We start from the raw sequence: 23187 nt of genomic DNA, 5'->3' as shown, positions 1-23187 counted from the left end.
AAATCAATTTCATCTCAACTCTGTTCATGTGCCCAGCTTCTTGTTCTTCCCTCCCTCCCCAGAAGGCAGGAATTCTTAACAGAGAAGGTTCTTGGGAGGTCCACACCTCGCCTTACTAGCGTGGATCAAACCCAGCGGCTGCAACCCATCAACTCTTGGCGGAGCATGCTAAGGGAAGGTCTCTGAGAAACTTGACCTTGTCCAAGCTTATCAGCACCTGTTTGTCAGTGACGCTCTCCTCTTGCACTCATCACTCACCAAGGGCCATTTGGAGTTAAGTGCCTTCAGTTGGGAATTTTTATGGTCCCTGAATTTTTCCAAGGATTCCCAGAGAATTTCAATCGGGGTCTTAAATTCCAGCTGCAATTCTGCCTTAAAATGCACCCGATGAGCGTACAGAAATGCTTGGGAAAGTTTGGGTGCATTGGGTGCGGCTGAAGAACTTAGAACTCGCAGAGTAACGCTAACAGGTTGATAGGTTCACCCGGAAGAAAGCTGGTTTCTCACGGCCTGTTCATGCCTTGTGAGAAGTTGCAGAAAATCAAGTAAAATGGTTTTGTAGGTGGAAAGCGCTTGCTGCCGTTTCTGGTACTGAAGTGATTGATATGTAATACCAATAGTAATCACTTTGCTGTTTCCATCAGAACCGTCACTCCTGCTAGTGTTTTGTCCTGCAACTGTCACTTCAATCCAAGTTTCCATCGATTATTCTTATCTCATATACTACCAATTTAAGAATATGCCTTAAATGTTACCCTTCCTGGTTTGTAGTATTTCTCTCTAGATGGTTCTCCTGGCACTTAGGGGTGAGGGAGATACCAAGACAAAAGCTATAAAGCCGTGTGGGTTCTCTCCATCAACCACTATGGCATTCTCTCCATCATGTACAGCTTTTGCGAACAAGCAAGATAGAAAAAAAATGTGCATGGTATACTATGGTTTAAGATACTGAATGGTATGGTATTCTTTACAGCTGTGCCATGTAATAAATAATCAAAATTGTGCATCGTAGATATGATTATAAGGAAAGGAGAAAAAAGCAAAGGAAGAAAGAGCAAAGAGAAGCTAGGCTTGACAGAACAGATCTTGCTTGAAAAATGGATTTTAAAACAAGACACAGATGGAGCACTTCAAAAAGTTCATTGAAAAGTGGGATTCAAAAATCAATTCATTAGTGCAAAAAAGTTTGAAATCCAGGCGTACTTTCTTTTTTTCCAAATACACATTTTATTCCCGAATGTTCTAAAGATTCTCTTTGTGTATGGATTCCAATGTTTCTTTGCAGTAATTTAATTTTGCTTTCTGTAAATTTTATGAAGCATGTCTTTGTTTTAGGTATTTTTCAAACATAATTCAAAATTTAAAAAGTGTGTTTAGGTCAATAGAATACAGCAGAACCCAGAAAATTATGTACATACAGCCAACTGATGAAAGTGCTCAGTCCATACACTAGAGAAAAGATTATCTCTATAATTAATGGTACTGGCAACACTGTGCGAATATATCCAGAGGAATTCTAGAGTTATACCTCTCACCATAGGCAAAAAATCCACTCATGATGAAGACCTAAATGAAGACACAAGACTATGGAGATGCTCAAAGAAAATGTAGGGGAAGCACTGCAAGACAGTGATGTAGGGAATGACCCCAAAGCACAAGCAAAAACACAAAACTAAACACAGGCAGTGTGTCTGACTCCCAGCTGCACGCCAGAGGATACGGCGAATGCAGCCCACGCGTGCCAGCTGCCTGTCCTGCGGAATACTCAGACACATCAGCAACTTGGAAAACTCAGCAACAAAGCAACAACTGAGTCAGTTAAAAAACGGACACGGTTCTCCAAAGAACTACAAATGGTCAAGAAATATATGAAAACAATGTTCAATGTTGCTAGCCGTCAAGGGAATTCCAGTAAAAAAAAAAAAAACACAGTGAGATGTTACTTCATTTCTGTTAGAAGGATTGTTGTTTGAAACACGGAGAATGGCAAACGCTGGTAAGGTCCTGGTGAGGACCTTGCGGGAAGGGGGGCCTTTCCACACTGCGGCTGGGGGGATAGAGAGCGTAACCTGTGTGGGAAGCAGCAGAGAGAGTTCTTAAAAGAAAAACAAACGAAAACTCTAACTTGTCGCATGATCCAGCAATCCACTACTGGGGATATACCAAGACACTTGCCCGTGTTGTACCAGAGCGGTGTCTGCCACCACCGTGTGTAAAGCAGCACTGTGCCCAGTGTCCAAAATGTAGAATCAACCGCTGTGGACAAAGAAATGTGCGTTGTATACATAGTGGAAGACGAATTATCTATAAAAAAAGAATTGAATTCCAGCATTTGTATAAAAGCGCATACATCTGGAGGACATATTATTAAACCAGACACAGAAAGAACGTATTTGTCCATCATAAATGAGGGCAAAATATTAAAAATCATAACGAAAAATTAAAGATGGAAAACAAAAATGAGAAGAAAGAAGGAAGTGTCGTGTGCATCGTTATTGCTAGAAATACTCTTTTGTAAAATGTGTTGTAGACCTTTGTCAAACTAATGGCTAACTATTAGTCATTACGACTAAAAATTAAAATTTACTGTAGAGGGGCCATTTTTCCTTCAATTATTGTTTATAGCTGCAGCCTATATTCCTAGTAAAATAGGGTTTTTTTTGTGTGTGTGTGTTTTGTTTTTTTTACTTTTTAAAATTCATATTTATTTAGCATTAAGCCTTTTTACAATAATGTAAATTTAAAACGTTATTTCAAAACTGAAAGAAAGAAAGGAAGAAGGAAAGAAAGGAAGAAAGAAAAGAAGCAAAGACAGAAAAAAACAAGAATAAGAGAGAAGAAAAGGAAAGAAGAAAAGGGAACGGGAAGGATGGGAAGGAGGAAACGGGGGAGGGAGAGAAGGAACATTTTTAAAAAATAATTTCTGTGAATTATATTTAATCTGCTAAAAACTAATGATAACTTTAAAAAGACAAAAATAACTAAATACGTGTTGATCTTGTTCTATAGCCTTCAGAGAAAATTTAGTTTCAGTGGATTTAAAATAGATTCCTTAGTGGTTTCTGTGCCCTGGGCATAAAAGAACTGCCAGCAATACCTTTCAGTATCATGTTGTTAAGGATAACTTGGTATTTTCATTCCTGGACTCACTCCCTTTCTTGCACACGTGTTTATATCATGAAGAAGCGACGAAGTCATCATGCTAACGACATTGGCATTACAAGATTATTAACATAAATTTACAAATATGAAAGTTTGAACCTAAAGTTGAGGTGGCTGTGTCAGTTTGTTTTTATGATGTTTTCTCATGGGGAAGGAAATGCAATAGAAGGTTCTGGACACGGTGATGCATCCTGTGGCCCTAGAATCCCGGCTCTTGATTGTGCTCCCTATATGCCGTTTACCACGAAAAGAAACTAGATAGGAAGAGAAATGGCTGACTGCAGGTACAGGATGAGAACTGTAGACCACCTTGCCATTCAAGGAAACAAATGGATTCTCAAGGATTGCATAATGTGGGGAGAATGAGGGAGACAAGCGGATGCTTTTCAGGCAGGAGTTGTGGAAAATGTTGATTGTTGGAGAGTGCCAACGTGACCACGAACTGCAATAGACTGAAACAGCAAACCTATTAGCATCTGCTCGTTCAACACAACACTCCAAATAGATACCCTCCTCATCATTCTCACGGATTTGCTGGCATCTAGTTACCCTAAAAGTTGAAACTAAAAAAGAATTGGTCCTCTCATTTTCTTTGACAATGCTACTTTAAGGTTAGGTTTCTCTCTATACAAGAGAAAAATGTCTTGTATAGAACTTGAAACATGCTCTTTACAAACGTAGCTTACCTAATGAAGAACAGAATGATACAATTTTCAATCCTCAAAAACTTGGATTTAGGTCATGTTTATGGCCGGTTACTAGCATCATAAAACATTCTGTGTTTCTATTCAGCTGTTGAATCCAGGAGTCAGCTCACACAAGAACAAGAGGTAGAGGCATAGGCTGAAACGCTAGCAAGGCAATTGACAGCATCCGGAATAGAGGGGAGAAGAAGCGGTCGGGATGTACGCTAGGAGAGGAGATTTAGAGATTAAAAATTGAAAAGACCCATCATGAACAAATCAACAAATAAGTAAACAAAATTTCTCCTGCTGTCTATTAGGTATCTCAAATTTAACTGGGTATTTGATACAATATGTTATTCTTGCTTACTAGATATTGCAGTTGAATTTTTGAGATTGATTTATTTGGAAGGTAGAGATGCAGAGATAGAGAAAATGAGAGAGATTTTTCATTGGCTGCTTTGCACTAGCCAGGCCTAACTCAGGTACCATTCGAGTCTTGCACATGGCTGGCAGGTATTTTCACTGCTTTTCCAGGCACACTAGCAGAGATCTCAATTGAGAGTTGAATGGGCAACTTTAGGGATGCTGGTGTGGCGTGTGGCAGCCCAAGATGATGCACCACAACACAGACCCCACGAAGTGAAATGTTTATTCATGAAGGATTGTGAGATTGGAATTTGTGTGCCAGGCTTATCTCCCACTGTGGTCTCCAGATCTGGGGGTGGGAGGGGAGTCGCAGGGGACAGTTTACCCGACTCCAGAAGGCAAACTCGTGTATAGTGCAATCACAGACAACCAGGAAGGAGCAAGGTGATGGCACAGACTAGACTTCGGGTTGTGAGGACTCCTGAAAGAGACTCACAGCAGGTGTCTGGAACTGGGGGCGAGGTTATTTTGCGGTCCATACCACCCCCACGTAATACCTATTATGTTCCAACTTTTGAGCTTTGCCAAGGACATCATTTGTGGCTCGGCAAGGATAAGGCGGCTATTTTCTCTGCTTCCTCTTGCTGTGAGGTGTGGCTGAAGAGGCTGCCTGTGATCAATAAAGAGCCATGCACTTATGTTTGCTCCCCGGCTCTCAAGGCTATTCCTTTTCTTTAAACTTCACCTGCTTGAAGAGGAGTCCCTGCTGGGAAGAGGACAATACAGCACACTTACCGTTGAGGACTGTCTGCTGAGGTCCTCGTGTCTGGTGTCTGGGTGCCCTCCCCATCCTGGAGCATGGCACAGGCTGCTGTCTCCACCCAGGGCTTCTGCAGAGGGCCCTGTACCCCTTCAATGCAACAGTCTCCCCATGTTTAGTGCTTAGCCCAGGCTACAGAGGACTTTATTACGAAAAGCAGTTATTTTGGCTCCAGTTTCAACAGAATACAACCCAGGGAGGTTCTTGTACTATTTCCTCTCACAGTAGAAAGCTGAAGGCCAAGCCAGTGCATGCGGATGGCAGGGCATACGGATGGCAGGGAAGGGGGCCAAATTCCTGTGTGTAGTCCTTACCCATTCCAGCAGGAAAGGCGTGGACCCATGCACGAAAGGTTCTGCCTCCTCAACCCAAGCTCCTCTTTCTGGGCTCTACCTCCCAATGCTGCAGCACAGCACACCAAGCCTCCATCTGCATTTTGTTGGGGACCAACCATATCCAAAGCATGGTTGCAGATACAGGGTGATGGCAACCATGGGGGAGCCAGCTCTGCCCCTAGACACAGCTCCAGCCTGGAGAAGGCAAGGTGCCAGACTGGCCTCCTCTCAGCAGGGCCTGGACAGTGGGTATCTTTGAGCAAGGGGAGGGAGGTCACCACTCTGCCAGGTCAGGGGAGAACGGATGGGCTGGGCAGTCTCAAATACCTTGGTTGGGAGTGCTGCCCTTGCCCTGCACATCTTCCAGATTCGCTTCTCACCCTATCTGCTTTAACATGAATGTTACCCTTGACTTTAATGTTGTAAGAGTGAGTCTCATTGCACACAGTGGATGAATGAACAAGAAGATCAATGAGGGGGCCTCACCCGAGGGAACCTGACACCCCCGGCTCTGCATTCTTGACTGCCATACTCTCGGATTTAGCAAGAGCAAGAAAAACAAGAAAAGGGTTTCCTGGACATCACAAAAGCAGTATGACTGAGTGGAACACACTGGCTTTTTGGAACGTACGTAGCAAAGTGTGTGAACGTGTGTGTGTGTACAAAGTGAATCCATTTTGTGCCCATCGAAGACACTAAGATATGAGGGTTTTATGTAAGATTTTAACACTTCCCTGTCTTGTCTTAAAAGCTACGGAGTTTGATCGTCTATGTGTGTGTGATATCGAACACACCCAGAATCCTTTGATGAAAATCTTCATCGTGTAGCTCCCTTAATTTGGTTTTAAAATACGTAGACACGGAGAGCTCTGCGATATCAAATTCCAGAAGTCTTTGCAAATTTCTGAATGTGCTTGAATTTTTGCCTTCTTAAGTATACGCAGTTAGGAAACAATATGAAAACCCCACTTAATCAGGACGAGATTAAAGGATTTTTAAAAGCTGGGTTGCAGCCACATTTACATTCCCCGATAATTTCTTAATTTTCTTTTAAATCACCTTTCATCTTCGTAAAATGAACTGTAAAAATCCTTGCGAATTCCATAATGTGCCAAGAAAAGTGGGGGGCGGGAGATGAAGGAGGCCCCTACCTTTGAGTCATTCTGTTCATGAAGCGCTTTAACGGCACGCCAGGAAAAAAATGGAGGCTCTGGTGTACGGAGGTATTCTGCGCCATAGACTCCCATAATAGAAACAGATGGTGAAGCTGCCTTGGAAGTGAAGAAACTGGTGTACATGCAGCTCACCCTAACATATGAAGAGATTCAGGGCTGACACATGAAGGGATGCGTTTGGCACGCCGCCAGCGGTACACTCACATTCAGCCGTGAGTGCTGAGGCTTGAGATGGGAGACCCACAATTTCAGGATCTGGAACACCAGCCGGCCCAGGATTTAGAACTCTGCAGAAGGTTTTTTGGGAGCCTTCCATGCCACCGTGGAGTTACGGGGTTCTTAGTATTTCAGGTGGCCATGAGTCCCAGCAAAGAGCCATTCTGGCGTTTATAAATGGCTCATAAAACAACAGTGGAGGACTGCCAGCTTTGCTAGGACTGCCTTTAACTAAGTTAAGGTTTGCTTTTTTACCTAGAGCTGCCACCAGCGGCTGTTGGAACGAGGAAAAATCTTCAGTGCAAACAGGAGCTGGTGACAATGATGTCCCTGGGAGCAGGGAGGAGGGATACCAGATACCAGTCCTACCAGTGACCCTGACTGATTGGATGACACCATGCATGCAAAGTGACCTCTCCTGGGTGTTGTGCTTTCCCAAGTAAAGGCTAACATAATTTCCTTGTCACATCCCAATGGTTTAATACACGTAGTTTCTGATTAATACACATGCTTGCTCTATTGGTTGGGGTGGGCTAAATGCTGTCACACAGACCCAAGAACACAATGGCACAAAAACAATGGGCATGTGTTTGTCATATATAGGGTAGTTGAGGGTGGATGGCCAAGCATTGGCAGTTCACCTCTATGGAATATGACAGGGCCTGGGCTTCACCTACTTTGTGGTCCCACCATTCCACGGGGTCTTGTCATCCAACCCAGAAGACATCCATGGCTAGCTCCAAAGCTATGTCTGAGAGGACACGAATTCCCCTTCCACCCTTATTCCTTTGACCTGAAAAAACTCCAGCACAGAGCAGTTTTACAGGCCAGTTGCTATTTAGGTGTTTCCTCATCTTTCCTAAGAAAAGTTCTTCACTCTGATCTTCCCTGAATTTTCTCTCTATTGTGACTTGCAATTCTTAAGTGTCTTGAAAGTCCAAAGGTACCATAAAATCCTGTATTCTTGTTATTTATTTGCGCATCCAAACTATAGAAAGAGTGGGAGGGAGGGAGAGAGAGAGAGAGAGAGAGATTGAGAGAGCACTTCTGTTTACTTGGTTCCCCCCTCAGACGGCTGCAATCATCAGGGCTGGCTCAGATCAAAGTCAGGAGGAGTCAAGAAGCTCTCCTAGCTTTCCCACGTGGCTATCAGGAGTCGTGCACTTGGGCCATCTTCAGCAGGTTTTGCCAGAGGCATCAGCAGGCAGCCAGATTGTCAGCGGAGCAGCTGGAGCGTGATCCAGTGTCCATATGAGATGGTGGCAATTGGTGACATCACGATGCCAGCCCCTCATATTCTTCTTAATCAGTCATGTCAATTCAGCTCAGAGGTGGCCGAGGCTCATCTTCCAAGGAGCTCAGTCGTGTTGCCAATGGAACCTTCTTCGTGCAGCTGCTCTCAGTTCAGACTCCAGGCATTCAGGTCCCTACTTAGCTCTTTCTGGTCCCTTTACCTCCATCAGCCTCACCCAGCTAGAGACCCTTGTTGGGGAAATGCACTTCAGTCTTAGCATGACATACCCCACGTGTCCCTGTGGGACTTTCCCTGCTCAGCTCCAACAAATATTCCTTGTTTCCCAGAGACAAGACGTATTAGGAGTCGAATGGTGTTTATATTCAGGTTTGGGCCTTTGCACAGGAAGGACTTGTTTCTTGACCGCAGCACTCCTTGGTCCACAGAGAAAGTAGGTAGGCAGAACGTCTGGTCTCTGCCAGATCCTAAGGTGCCTGTGTGGGGTTTGTGAGCTGCACCATGCTGCTGGTCCTCCTGTGCTCCAGTGCTGAGATGGGGGATGCTGGTGGGCAGCCTGGGGTACTGATGCTGCGGGGACAGGGGAGCCATCTGGCTTTGGGGGGATTTTGAGGGGATCTAAAGCTTAAGCAGCTTGGGAAGCCCTGTAAGAAACATAAAGCATACAGTCCAGAACAGTAGCCTAGTGGCTAAAGTCTTCACCTTGCACAGGCCAGGATCCCACATGGGCACTGGGCCTAATCCTGACAGCCCTGCTTCCCATCCAGCTCCCTGCTTGTAGCCTTGCAAAACAGTCAAGGATGGCCCAAAACCTTGGGACCCTGCACCTGCATGGGAGACCTAGAAGAAGCTCATGGCTTCAGAGCAGCTCAGCTCCAGCCGTTGCAGCTGCTTGGGGAGTGAATCAACGAGTGGAAGACCTTCGTCTTGGTCTCTTCTCCTCTCTGTATGTCTGACTTTCGAATACAAGTGAAATAATTGTTTTTAAAAAGAAAGCACTGCCCAGATGACTTGGTTCTGTTGGGTTGTCTTTTACAAAGAGGGGTAGTGGAGACCCCTTCGAGCAAGGGATTGTGCCAGGAGAGTTCCTCAGCCTTTAGGATGAAATTTCCAAACTGATGGTTTGTTTTGGGTTTTCTTTTTTGATGTTTGTTTATTTGGGGTTTGGAAAAACAAGCAGCATTTTCACCTTGCAAGGAGCGGAGGCCACCACTGGGCTTGACTTGGTTTGTACTGTGAGGAGGGAATGGTTTTAGGGATGAGGGCTGGTCCACATGGAGGAAGCACATGGTGGGGTCGGGCCCTCAGACTGCAGGGCCGGCTCTGGCTCCATTTGTAAGCACCAAGGCAGAAAAACACAAAGGAAAGGAAGGAAATGCATACATTATATATATAATATATAATCACTTGGTGATTAAAAATAACTGCTTCATAAATTAAAAAGTCACTATGTTAATAAAATGTGGCAGAGAGGGACCTTGGAGAAAGGCATGGGCAACCCCAGAACCGATGGAACTACACCATAAAACAAACAAAAAAAAATATATTTAGAAAAAAGAGAAAGAAAACATAAATATGAATGCCAAATCGCTGGGGTTCCTCCCAACTCTGCGCCTGGGGGAGTAAAGCAGGGAGCCCCTGAGAGACTAGAGCTGTGCAGGACACGCTCTGCCTCGGGTTGCAGGGTAGGGAGAATGGGATGGGTGAGTCTGTGTGGTGAGTACTGTCCAGTTAGTGCCATTAATAATAGGAGGGAGAAGATGTGTCTGGGGCTGAAGGCCTTGCCGAGAGAGGCCCTTCCAAGAGAGGCCTGCTCACTGAAGGGCTACAATGTTGACGTGTTGATGGGATGCCCCACCCTGGCAGAGCTGACCCAACACCCTCGTGCTGGGCAAAGGCAGCTGGGGGTTGCTTCTTCTACCAGCTTTCTATGACCCTACTCTCCCTGGCAGTCTTTTTCCCAAGGGCCACAAGTCTTTGGGCAGTGAGATTTGTCAGTGTCTTCTCAAGGCCGAGCTCACCAGCCTCTTCCCAGGAGGCTCCGTCAGCTGCCAGCCCCACTCCCTGACCATGGAAAGCTGTGGGGAACTGCCTCGACATGGAGGGCATTGGGGGAAACAGCTTGCCTAAAACAGTAAGCAGAAGGGAGTCCCTTGCAGAATCCTTCACTGAGGGAGGCTCAGCCCGTACCTGGAGGTGTCTCCCTCAGCCAGGCGCTTCCCCAGGAAGTCTCACTCTGAGCCCCCTGCAAGCCTCAGTGCCTAGGGGAGGGCTGGGCACCCAGCAGGATGTGAGCAGGGCAAGTGGCCCAGCTGACAGGGCAAGGGGCCGATGCTAGTCCATGCTTCCCTTGGCCAGGCAGAACAGCTCTGGTGTACAAGGAAAGGCTCAGAGTGGAGGAGGCTGCTTGGTGGTCAGGTGAAAGCATAGCCTGAAACCATGAGGATGGCGGTGCTCACTTCTGTAGGCACCAGATGGGACAGCTGTTGTCACCAGCTCCCGCTGCCCCTCTCATCCTTGTGTCCAGACCTGGTCTCTCTCAGAGCCTCGGTGAAGTCCCATGAGCTCAGCCAGACTCCTGGGAAACTCCTGACTTCCCATCTACAAGGGACAAGGGGCCAGATTGGCTCTGGGGTCCCAAAGAGATGCCCCCTCCCAGCACTCCAGGCCCACAAACAGATGGGCTCCCTGAGGGCCTGCTCGACATCTGGGGGAAGGAAACGCCCCAGACTGGTTGAATTCCAGCGAGAATGTTGCCGGCGTTGATTTGCGGTTTGACAGTCAAAAATAATCCAAGCACTGCTTTGCATGTGATTTATACAAGTGTCTTAATTGGCATCTTGATTATATGATTGCGTGAAGTGCTGTTTTCAGGAAGGTGTATCTCTAAATAGAAGAAAGAAGAAATATACAGCTGCGAGGTGTGGGAGCAGCACCTTGCCTTCGATGCCGCCCCCCTGTGCCTTTGCACCAATGCCACATTGCCCATCTTTTTCCCCCTAATTCCGGGCCTTTCCTGGGAGACATCCCCCCAACTCACACCCATCTTCCCAGCAGCCATGGCACTGACTCTGTGGTTTCTCTTTGGATCAGCTGCATTTTCTTCTGCTGCACAGACTCCAGGATGTGGGCTCTCCTAGGCTGATTACAGCTAATTAATTTAGAAATACATTTTAAAGGCAAGTTATCTTAACTTTACAGCTAATCTGATGGAAGAGATCTAAGGAAAACCTGAAAATCATAAAACGTTCCAGAACATTATATTTTATGCAGTCTAGAATGTGACACATGGGGTCTTTAATAATTCACTGCTTGTTAACATTAAACAACTGTTAACATGCTCAAATAATTAGTTATGCTTGCTTGACATGTTTGCATCTTTAATAATTGATGCATTTATCTTAATTACTAACAGTATTATGGTCGTAATATGCATCTTTTTTCTATCTTAAAATTTTAACAAAAACTGACTTTTTGCCAAAAATGATTATGCTCTAAGTTTTAATTACTCATTGTAATTAAATTGCAAGCTGCAGTATTTTACTAAAATATCTTCCACAAAAATATTTAATGGAAAAGAGGTGATTTGTTGTTTATGCAGCCAAGTTGGTAAATATTTCATAAGTTTGATATTACCCTACCAGTGTGGATATAAAATAACATTGCTTTCAAGATATGAGTCCATTTAGAAGGATTCCAGAGCTGAGGTTTTTTTCTCTACCGTTTCTACCCAAAGCATCATCCATCCAACCGACGTAGAAGGTGGAAGAAAGCATTCATGCCACTGTGGAAAAGCTTCTTCAGGTACCAGACAAATCTAACCCTAATGGCTATGGCAGGAGGCGGACCTGAATTGAAATTGTTGGAGAAGTGACAGCCACAGCTCTTCATCTCCTTTCTCCAATCCCTCCCATCTGATTCCTCGAGTGAGGCTTGAACAGTTTTTGGTGGAGGTGGCTGTCACTCCTGCCTGTGGAGGTGGACAAGTGGCCCAGGCTTCGTCCTGGTGTCCACACACGACTAGCAGGTTGCTCATGATTCAGACACTCCCGCTGCTGCTGAGAATGCTGCCTCCGAGAAGAGTCTGCAAGATGAGGAGAAGTAAACATTTTACTTGCCAGCAAGGAAATTGAGGATTGCAGGTCTTTGGCCCAGGCTCACACAGTGTGACGGGGACAGGAAGAATCCAAATGTTCAGATGGCACATCCAGTGTGCCACGCATTGCAGCTAGGGTGCTTCTTCCTAAACTGTGGGCTACCCTTGGCAATGTATCCTGGGTTTCCACACTGGACAAAGCCCTGACTTCTCCTTTGCCAAGTTGCAAGGAGAGCAGAGTTGTGGGCTAAGACTTTGTTATTTCTCACCTTTCTAGCCCCTTGCAGTACTCCTGTTCCTTTTGGCCCCATTTTCCCTGCCCTGGAACTCAGGCTGGAAACACCAAGGAGTGTTACACACCAAGTGGCTAGGTTTGATGGCACCCCAATATCTTTCCCTGGTTGATCAGCCACTGCTGTAAGTCATCAGAGGTTTTCAAGATGCAAATTAAGCAGCGACGGGGCTCTTGGGAAATGACAAACAGACCCACAGCAAAACTAAGCTTCAACACGGAGAGGCCGAGCCAGCTGTGGGCCCAGACCTCCTCCCACAATATCCTGAATGCAGGAAACCCTTTGTCAGTAAAATGCTTGATTTCTTGGGGGCCTAAGATTTCCCATCTGATTCAAAAGCACTTGGGTCAGTTAAGTTGTGTTTAGCTGCGAGGGGCAGAAAACCTCAAGCTAGGCTGACTTTGAAATGTGAAAATTGGTTATTTCAGGCAGCAGGGCCACCAAAGCTGCCAGGAAGGGTCGGCCTGAGGTCCCTCACTCACAACACAAGCAAGTCCACTGATTCCTTGCCTATCCCCCTGTTACTGCCCAAAACATCTGCTTCATCACAACCCTGGGCCCCTTTGGGTCCATGTCTACTTATCATAGCCAGACACAATAGCCAGAGGAAAAAAGGTGGAGATAACTCTGTGCCTGTCACTTCGAATGAGAAACCTGTCCCAGAGGCCTTTCTATGCACACCTCGAGGCCTAGCTGTGCATCAGCCGCGCCCTCCAGAACCAGCAGTGGCCAGGACTGGCTTGATCTTGTCATTGGCAGATGGCCTTGGTGACTGGAAGTTAACCCTTGGATCCAATATTCCTTTCCACGTCAATCTTCCCTCATCCAGCGGTCATCTGCTGGGCACCTGCTTGGTAGAGAACAAGGCGTTCATTTCAAGGTAAGCGCAACCAACAGGCTTAGATTGTCATAGGCAAGTTTCAGATAATAGAGAAATGAGACATGCTCAAACGGAAGATAACAACTAAGAAGGGATTTGTTTAGAACAATAGCTAGAAAATGCTTGGCTCAGCACAACTCACCAGGAATTTTCCAACCATTCTCTATGTGCATAGATGCAGTTAATGTGTTCTCCAGGAGACCGGAGAACATAAAAATGCATTCTCTCTGTTAAAGAGCTTGGTGAAGGGGACCAGATATGCGTACTAGGAAGAATCTCTGGTTCTCTCTTCGTGCAGATATAGGTACAGAGTCATGGCTGGTTTAAAGGAGTATTTATGGGGAGTCGTTTCAAAGCTTCCGCTGGGCCTTTGCATGGTTAAGAGAGTGGCCATTAAGATGTGTCTGTCAGTTGAGAAAGCTTTTCACTCCAAGTAATGGAGAGCCAGATTAACGGTGTCTTAGACATCAAGGACCCTGATTGTTAAAGAAGTGCCCAGGTTGGCAGCCAGCTCAGCTGTGACATCAAGAATTTTCTGTATCTTCCTTTTCTCCTATTTTCAGTTTGCTAGATTTTCACTTTGTGGACTTTCTGCCTCATGGAAGTCAGATGGCCATGACAGTTTCAGACGTCAAATCCATGTCCACAGCAGGGAGCACTGAAAGTGTTCTGCAGGCACACTTACCACTGCTTAGCATCAGGAAACAGGCTGCTTCCTTGGGTGCCATCAGCAAACCTCCCTAGGTCTTATGGCTCAACACTGGACCTCCAGGGTAGCGACCTAGAATGACAGGTGGGAAGTGAGAGGGGTTGGGGAAGGACTTTGGGAGTTGAGAAAGGCTGTTGGGTTTGCTAACCAGCAGCACCTGTAAGAGTGAGCTTCAGAGATGTGCTTTTTAAATTTCTTATTCCTGGAAGACGGACCAGAAGGGACACAAAGTAAAAGCAGAAAGAAAGAGACAAACAGCATCATTCAAGTTCCTAGCAGTCATCGGTTCAGCGAAAGAGCATTTCTGTGTCACTGTTTCTCCTTATATTTCTATTTCATTACAAATATGATTGATTGATTGATTGATTGATTGAGAAAGCCGGTCTGCCAGTTTTCTCATCAAATGGCCACAACAGCCAGAGCTGGGCCGGTTCGACGCCAAGAACCAGGAACTCCACACAGGTCTTTCATGTGGGTGGTAGGGATCCAAGTACTTGGACCATCACTGGCTGCTTTGCCAGATCTGTTTTCAGGGAATTGGATCAGAAGTAGAGCAGCCAGGACTCAAACCAGTACTCTGAAAGTTGGTGACTTAACTGGCTATATCACAAAATATCCGCCCCCCCAACACACACACACACATCTTATAATTTAGTGTTGCATTGAAAATGGCTTTTTTTTTTTGCAATTGCATCTGTTTCATTTAACTCTTTGAACAACTGAAGAATCAAATCAAATCAAAACCTAGTATAAAGGAAAAGAATATCCATCTCTTTCCTGCTGAGTGGCTGAAATAAAGTGACAATCAATAAATTAGCAGAAGAAGGAAGCAAATTTATGACATGCGCAGGGACATCACAGGAGAGAAAGAACCCAAGAAACCCAACAGTATCTGAAGATGATGGACTGTCCTCATTTGGGAGAAGGAAGGGAGTGGACATGGAGGTAATTTTAGAGGAAGCATAAATAACATGGGGAGATGAATGGGTCCAGGTAACAGAGGAGAGCTTGGGGAAATGTTCGTCTGAATTCAGATGTAGTGTCGACTTCAGCCTTCTTGCCTGAGAGTTAATGTGCCAGAGTGTCTGAACTTCTGGATAGATAGGATAACTAAACACAAAGTCCCTCCTTGTGCTTTGGAACCAAAAGTGGAGAGGAGGATGAGAGCCAGGGGTGAGGCTGGGAGAAGATGCTCTTTTAGTTCAAAGCCCCCAGCATGCCCATGTGTTCTTGGTTGGAGGTATTGTTTTTTGAGCTGCCACATCAACAAATGGCTCCAATTCTCAGTGTGAGGAAACCTCTGGGTGGCTGGCTCATGCCTCTTGCCTATCCCTACTTCTCTCCTTGGTGTGGGTTGATCATTTGCTACTGAGAAAGAATCTAAAGTGGGGGGCATCCTTTGACAATCGGTGGTAGAGGAAGATGAACTTTGCTGGGGAGTGAGGCTGCTGCTCAGATCATACACATGCCAAATGCTCGCGCTGTGACATTGAAGGTAGTGTTTCATAAGCCTTCCCCCAGGATGAGATGCAGAGTCCAGCACTCAGCTCTGCAAGTCCACCACGATCTGCCTTCTTCAGCTTCCAGTGCCTCCACTTCCCACACGTAGTCTTCATCTTACTCTGCCCTCTACTCCGTGCAACTTCTACCCTTACCTGCCTTTCTGCTGTGTGTGGAGCTGGGCCTCGGGTCTTGACCCACCTGGAGCTGTTTGCCCGGGTTCTGTGACTTCCTTATCCATGAATATGACCTGTCTAGCTTGGCTGCTTGAATCCATCTGTCTCCTGAACACCACCACTGCAAGAGTCTGAACTGTGACCCAGAAGGCAGAGGAAATAGAAGACCCAGGAACACAGGTTCTGCCCCAAGTTCCTGGAGTTTGGTTCCTGCCCCTGGAAAACCTAAGTTGTTTAAACTTCCATCCGTTGAAATCTATCTGTGCCTGCATTTGCTCATCTATAAAATGGGAATAGGAGTAGCACTTACTCGATCGTGTCTTTATAAGGTCGAAGTGAACGAACCTGAGCCCAACGCTCAGTGTGGCACCTGCCAAGCTGTGAGATTCGTGGGTGTTGTTGCATGGCCACTTTGGGGAGAAACTTGTGCCACATTTTCATCATGTTTCTGTTGAATTTCTTGAGTTCCCCAATAAGAATGGTACCCTGTATGTCCCACCTCAGGCTCTCTCATTCCATCACTTAGTTACAGCAATAGAGAGGACTCTTGAATTCAAGGGTCAGGTGAGTTTGTAAAGTCGTCTGGAATCCCAGCTGTGCCACATCCACCTGGCTCCCAGTTTCACTCCTGACAAGAGTCAGAAACTAAATGGCTTAGGTTTGCTTCCACTTGATGGAAGGAAGGAGGACTGGGAAAGGCCTGCCTTGAGCAGGTCTCTGACCAGCGTTGTACTTGGCCTCCATGTTTCTAGTTCCCTGGTTCTCAGACCCTCTGGCCTCTGCTCCCACTGGGTCAGAGCCAGACTTCCTTACTGGGGTAGCCTTATGCCATCCACCACCTCTATCACTCTTGGGGCTCCCTTATGTCCCACAGGCAACCTCTGATGTTAGTCTCAGAAGGAGGAAGGTGGAACTGAGCAGATAATATTGGTAAGGAACTTGGAAACATTGTTTTAATCAGTGGCAACATGGACCATTTTGTGAAGTAAGGACTTCTCTGAAGCAGGGTCCAGATGGCCAGGCTGAAGCGAGAAAGGTCTCCAACTGCCCAGAGGGAGAGCTGCTTAGAAAACACACCTGGAACCCAGATTCTGGGCATGAGGGAGGAACCGTCTGCAGGAAGCACTTCCAAGGAGTTGGTAAGAAAGTAGAGGGTGAGCTTATCAGCGAACTCCTTATTACTGTAATGAAATACTTGATGCAGGCTGCTTATGAATAAAGGAGCTTTGATTTGACTCTGATTTGAAGGTTCAAGTCCATCGATTTGGCTTCTGAGGAGGGCAGAGTCAGGGAGCATGGGGGAGGAGGAAGGATCTCATGGTGTGCTGGGAAGCTGAGAGGGTATCAGGACCCAACTCAGCTTTTATGACCAACACATTTCCCCAGAGGCCTCCCACTGGGCCCACCTCTTAAGCACCATAGTTGCCATGAGCATATACCCTCTCTAGACCAAGAACTTCTCTGACCTTGGGGATTTCAAGCCCTGCTTGTATTTGGGAGCCCAATCACGCTCAAACCATTGCAGGGAAAATCAGGCAAAGTCTCACAGCAGGGAACGACAGCCTGATTTCACAAGGAGGATCCTGGGGTGGTAGCTATACCCTAGAACATCCCAGTTCTAGGTGAAGCATGACACCCTGTCCCCTGACTGGTGAGGGGAGCAAGGATGAGAATGTTCCCCGATGCCTCCTACTCGAAGGGGACCACAAAAGGGCTTGGGCCTTTCATGGTAGGACAGGCTGCTGGTGCTGGCTGCTGGAATGGAAGGCACACTCTCAAAGCAGGGGCGTGCAGAAGGTGCTAAGGGAAGCTCCTTGGGGATCTGGGCAGAGCTAGAAGGTGATGTCTTTGTGTGGAAAGAGTCCAAAACTGGAAAGTGGTAATCTCTTGGGTGCAGAAGAGTCCCTGGGTCAAAGGGCATAGTGCCACAGCTCCCTGGGAGCACCCTGCCACCAGCAGCAGCAGCCCCTTTTCCCACCAGACCTGATCCCGGGGGCCTGCAGAGAAGTGCAGGGAGGCAGCTTGCGAGGGAGGGCAGACGGCGGAGTGAGAACAAGCGTGCCCCGGCAGAGCACTTTTCTATGGATGTGTTTTTCTTTCCGACTTTATAGTTAATTTATTTATCTGACCACTCGGGAAGGGAAGAAAAGTACCATTTTATGAGTCCTGGACAAAATCAAAAACAATAGCACATTTAGGTGCCTTAATTTTTCTGTTCCCCGAGATTTATTTCATTTTATTATATTTGACAGCAGTCAACAAACAACAAATAGGCGGCCGAGTGGAGCTCTCTCAGCACATAATGGTTTGTATTCTCTGTGCGCTGGGCAGACATTTTCTACCACATACATCATTTGGAGCTTGCTGCATTGATCCCAAAAAGTAACACGCATACTTCTGCTCTGCTGGCGCACACCAGCAAAACATGTCCAGTAGAAGGGTGCAGGGGGCGGCGAAACACAAGGGCATGACTCCCGTGGAGATAAAGGACCTGGACGGAGTATGTGTGTGTTTGCGGTTAGGGGGACCTAGTGGGAGATCCAGGGTTTGTCTGGTGAGGGGTGTGTGTGTGTGTGTGTGTGTGTGTGTGTGCTTGGGTGCTCAGCGTGATGAAGGTGGTATTTGTTTAGGTAATGGGTTTCATAAAGCTTTGTGGCAAGCACATCAGGTTGTATAATCCTGAGCTTTGGAATGAACTCAGTTACCCCAGATCTGCTAATGGCCACTGAGGTTATGATGGGGCCTGTGTTCCAGATTTATCAGCTCGCGGGTCTCCTGGAAGCCAGACCAACATGCATATTTTATTTCCTTCTGCTCCATGCCCGTACCACCTCATTCTGACATTTCCAGTCCCTACTTTGAAACTCTCTTGGTTATCTCAGCTATTTCCCCATATGTGGCGTTCCACATGGGTTCTTGCAACCAACAGTCCTTTCTCCCTTAGCTGAGACTGGGCTGAGACTTCTAGCAAGACCGAATGGAAGGCTTGAGGACAGCATCAAGACATGAAAATCCCTAGGATGGCAATTAAATGGGATTGCCCTCAGAACTATAGGTCCAGACTTTGCGAAAGCTTGGCAGGGTGTTGCACCAGGAGCCTGGAATAGCTTGCCAATTCCTTGTCATTGAACTTCCCTTGTGCCAAGGGCTGGCTTATCTCCAGCTCAGACACATGAACCATTTCCTGGGAGTCTAGGTTCAGTTGCAAAGACCCCTGGGGAGACGTGTCACCCCTTCAGTAAGGCATATCTTACTGGTATCAATTTCTTGCTGCCAATGACTACAATAGTTGACTGTGAGTAAGGCCAGTTCTTTCAGCAGAAATTATCCTACCTCTAACCTTGGGTCATGGAAGTGATCAGTCACAGGGGGACAGAAGGGCATGCCTTGGAGGATTAGCTGTTTGAACTGACAGTGTCCATGCTGAGGCCCCAGTGACAGAGCTAGCTAGCTCTTGCCCTGCCTGGTCAGAGGATCTCTCTGGCTGCTTTGGCCATCTGCTCCCTGCAACTGGGGAACACTCAGCGATGACCCATTAGCAACTGTTTATTCTTAACACTCAGCCATTTCTAGGTACTCTCCTGTCTGAATCCAGAAATATGATAGCTGTACTACCCCGAGAGCAACAAAACCATTTGAGATCCAGGGCCAGATCGATTCCAAACATGGATTTACTTCCTTTGAAAAAACTCTCATCACCTGCATTGCTGATGAGCATAAATTCTGCTGTTCCCAACACCATGGTAGAGTAAGCTTCACCTTCACGCTAGCCAAGGCCACTGGGAGCATTCATTCGAAAAGAGAGGGATTTTTTCCAAAGCACTTCCAGTTTTCCTTCCCTTTTGTGCAGAGAACAGCTATTCCAATGTTCTCATCTAAAGGGAAAGCAAACCTTTTAAGGAGACTTTCAAGTTCTTGAGCTAAAGACTGGTATTATTGCATGGCAGGTCAGGCATCCAAGATGCCCTTTTGTGGGCACTGGTTCGAATCCAGGCTGTTCTACTTCCTTTTTTTTTTTTTTTTTTAGGATGTGTATGTTTTTATTGGAAAGACACATTTACAGAGAAGGAGAGAAGGACAGATCTTTCATCTGCTGATTCAACCCCCAGATGGCTACAACAGCCAGACCTGAACCTATCTAAAACCGGGAGACTCTTCTGGGTCTCTCACACGCGTGCAGGATTCCAAGAACCTGGGGTATTTTGCACTGCCCTCCCATCCCCTAAGCAAGGAACTGAATGGGAAGTAGAGTGGCCAGGAAATGAACCAGTGCTCGTATTGGGATGCTGGCACTTGAAGGTGGAGGATTGTCCAATTGAACCATTGCATCTGCCTGGATTCGGCTCCTTGCTAATGTGCTTTGGCAAGCAGCAGAAGATGGTCCAAATGCTTGTTCTATTGCACCCATGTGAGAGACCTGGATGAAGCTCTCAGCACCTGGCTCCTGGCTTCGGCCTGGTCCAGGCCCCAACCATTGCAGCCATTTAGGAAGTGAGCTAATTGGATGAAGGATCTTTGTGTGCTCCCACCAATGGAAAGACAAAGGGCTGGGCCTCAGAAATGGACTAAGGAACTGTGCAGTCCTGTCTCCATGGCTGCTAGAAATGAGTGCTCCCCTGATTATGTGTGGGAGCTCTGTGAATGTGACATACAGGTGGGGAGCACAGCAGAGAAATGGATTCACATTTTCCTGTTATTCTGGGTTGACACCCCTGTGAATGCAGACCCTTAGTTCTCAGCTCTTGACCCCTTTCCTTTATTTCAGCAGAGTGGCCTCTGCCCAAAGGGTACGGAGGACCAGTCTGTGACAGACGGGACAAATTCAGCTGGAGTTTTGGTGGGAGGTCAAACACCAGGTGACCACCTGTCACCACCTGAGCTCAGCCAGTGCCCCAGGGTGTTATGCAGAGGGGAAAGAACTAGGGTTTTGATGACATGGCACTGCCCAGGCAAGATAAAATGCTAGTTCACAGAGCCCTTGATTTTCCACAGAGAAACCATAGAAGGGGCAAGAATTGTTTTTCTTGTTCTCTCTGTCCCAAACAGATCAGGAAAGTGGAAGTTACTGCTGGAGACTCTGCATGAACAAGCCAGAAAAAGGCTAGTGGTTGGAGCATCTCATTAGGTGGGGGCCTGTCAAGATGATCTCTACCAGGTTTCCTCAGGTCACCTGGGAGATTCTTGGAAGGGGTCACACATCAGGGCAAATTCATCATACTTGGGCTGAGGCCTCTACCTGTACCCCTCTATAAGAAGTAGACACCCACAGAGAAAGCTTATATGTCCACACCTCTGAACATTGCAATGAGCTTGCACGGGCTGGTGCAGGTCTCTTGGATATTTGCTCAGAACAGTGGGGACCAACGTGGTGGGACTTGGGGGTCTCTGGCCTGTATCAGAGAGCCCTAAGTTCAGATGCTTCTAAGAAACTCTTGATGCCACCCAAAAACCTCCTCCCTGGAGACTTCAGGGGACCAAGCTGTCAGAGCTTGGCTTTGCATCCAGCATTCCTGACGCTGGAAACACTGAAGATGTGAGTTTAATGGTCTCTTAATTCACAGTCCGCCTTTACGCACTTAAATAGAGAAGCCTTCCTTCTCATGACACCTCCATTTATTCAGAATTAGCATGTAAAACCCTAAATTAGGAAATCTGCACTTGGGTTCTGACAGAACCATTACTTTTTATGCTGGGAGAGTTGAGTTAATTTTAAATTATTGAGGCCCAGCACCTGCATGGAGTAAGCCTCTTCAACTACATCAGGTATCTGTGGGCTCAAGCAATGCACAAACACAAACTGGATTCAAATCCACTTTTTCTCTGCTGAACAGGGACATTTGTGTGTATACGGTAGATCCAGAAGGAAAGCTGGTGCTAGCCTCTGTCAGACCAGGCTTGGGACAGAAACAGACCTGACATCCAGGTGCCATCTGCTTGCTGACCTGAGTGTAAAGATGAAGGTGTTCCGTCAGCCGCTGTTTTCTGCCTGCCTCCCAACCTTGACACCAAGTGGCACAGACGTGCCAGTCCAATAAGAATAGCAGCACGTCCAAAAGGCAGCAAGTTCCTGTTCTCAATGCACCTGACCCCAGGGATGTGTCACCTCTCGATCAACCTGTGATAACGGCTTCTGGGGTTTCCTATGGCTTCCTCAACGTTGTATGTGGCCAGGGCCCTATCAAAGGTGGGCAGTGCCTGCTGCTGTCTGCTCTAGCATGCAGGCTTTCTTTCAGCCGTGGAATGGAAATTGTCAACAACACTTGCCAGCTGAAACAGTTTCGATTGCCTCCCCATCTGTCCAGGCTGCCCCCAGGAAAGACAGACCTGGATTTGCCTCTTGGTGTAACCTACATGCCTGGAGAATCTACAGTCTGCTGGGGCAGCCAGACAGGAGAATCCCAACCCTCTCCAGCAACCCAAAGTACCACCCTTACCGGCACACCCAATTTCCTTGCCCAACACACCCTGCAGGGACAATGGCCCTCCAACTGTCAACCCACACTGACCCCTGTGTCATTTAAGGTATGACTACCCTGACCAGGTGCCTCTGAGTCTGAAACTTGCAATCACATTGACATCAGTTGCTAATGTTACTGTCAGTAAACATTTGGACTAATCTTTTCAGCAAAAGTAATAGACGTGATGGCGACAGCAGCTGGGACTGAGAGTTTGGCTTTAGGTCATTTTCACATCTTCATCAGAACTTCTTTGGTCAGAGCAGAGAGACTGGAGCTTGGGGCTTTTGTTATGAAAAATAGGAAGGCTGGTTAGCCTCTGAGAACTGGGGGCACTAGGTGAGGGCACCAGGACCGCTGCCTGCCCTGGAGGCAGAGAGAGTCCAGCTTGGGACCTGTGAAGATGGCAGAGTCATGTGCTAGGATCAGCATTCCGCAGACTGCCTGGAGCTGCGTGGAGCCTCCTAAGAACCTAACTTGATCAACTCTCAGCCTGAGCTTGAACTAAATCCAATAGAGATTGGCTTGGAGCAAGAGACAGCTGGCTGCCTGGGCTCTATGGACTGCAGCCCCCCTGGGAGTGGTCAGCCAGAAAACTTGAAGGCCAACCCCAAGTTGCACTGGTGTGAAATGCAAAAAATCAAAGATCCCCATTCCTACCCTGCCATGGGCCTCTGCTCCTGACCTTGATCCGGGAAGGACTCCCGCTTCCCACTGTGCCTCTCCCAGGACGACCATGGTCCGGCTCAGCCCAGATTCCCAAGGCCTGGTGGCCACCCCGTGCTGCAGAGCACTCACATTCATCTGCCGGGAAACAGGCAGCATGGCACCGAGGAGTGTCGTGTTCAGTTTTAAAATGCCACAAATAACAGATTTATAGATTTTTCTAAATACATTATTTTAGCTTGACAGCATTAATCATTCATGCTTCCTTCTTTCATTTTTCTACCTGCAATGGATTATTGAAACAGAAAATAACAACGAGAAAGGCTAGCAGCAGTATCAAAATGTCAAGTTTGTACTTACAGTTGTATGGGCCCAGACAGGGTCAAGAGCCCCAATTATT

Source organism: Ochotona curzoniae, unplaced genomic scaffold (assembly GCF_017591425.1).
Source record: "Ochotona curzoniae isolate NIBS_2020 unplaced genomic scaffold, NIBS_Ocur_1.0 contig_2699, whole genome shotgun sequence".
In the NCBI taxonomy this organism is placed as follows: Eukaryota; Metazoa; Chordata; class Mammalia; order Lagomorpha; family Ochotonidae; genus Ochotona; species Ochotona curzoniae.
Note: the sequence above shows the minus strand (reverse complement) of the source record.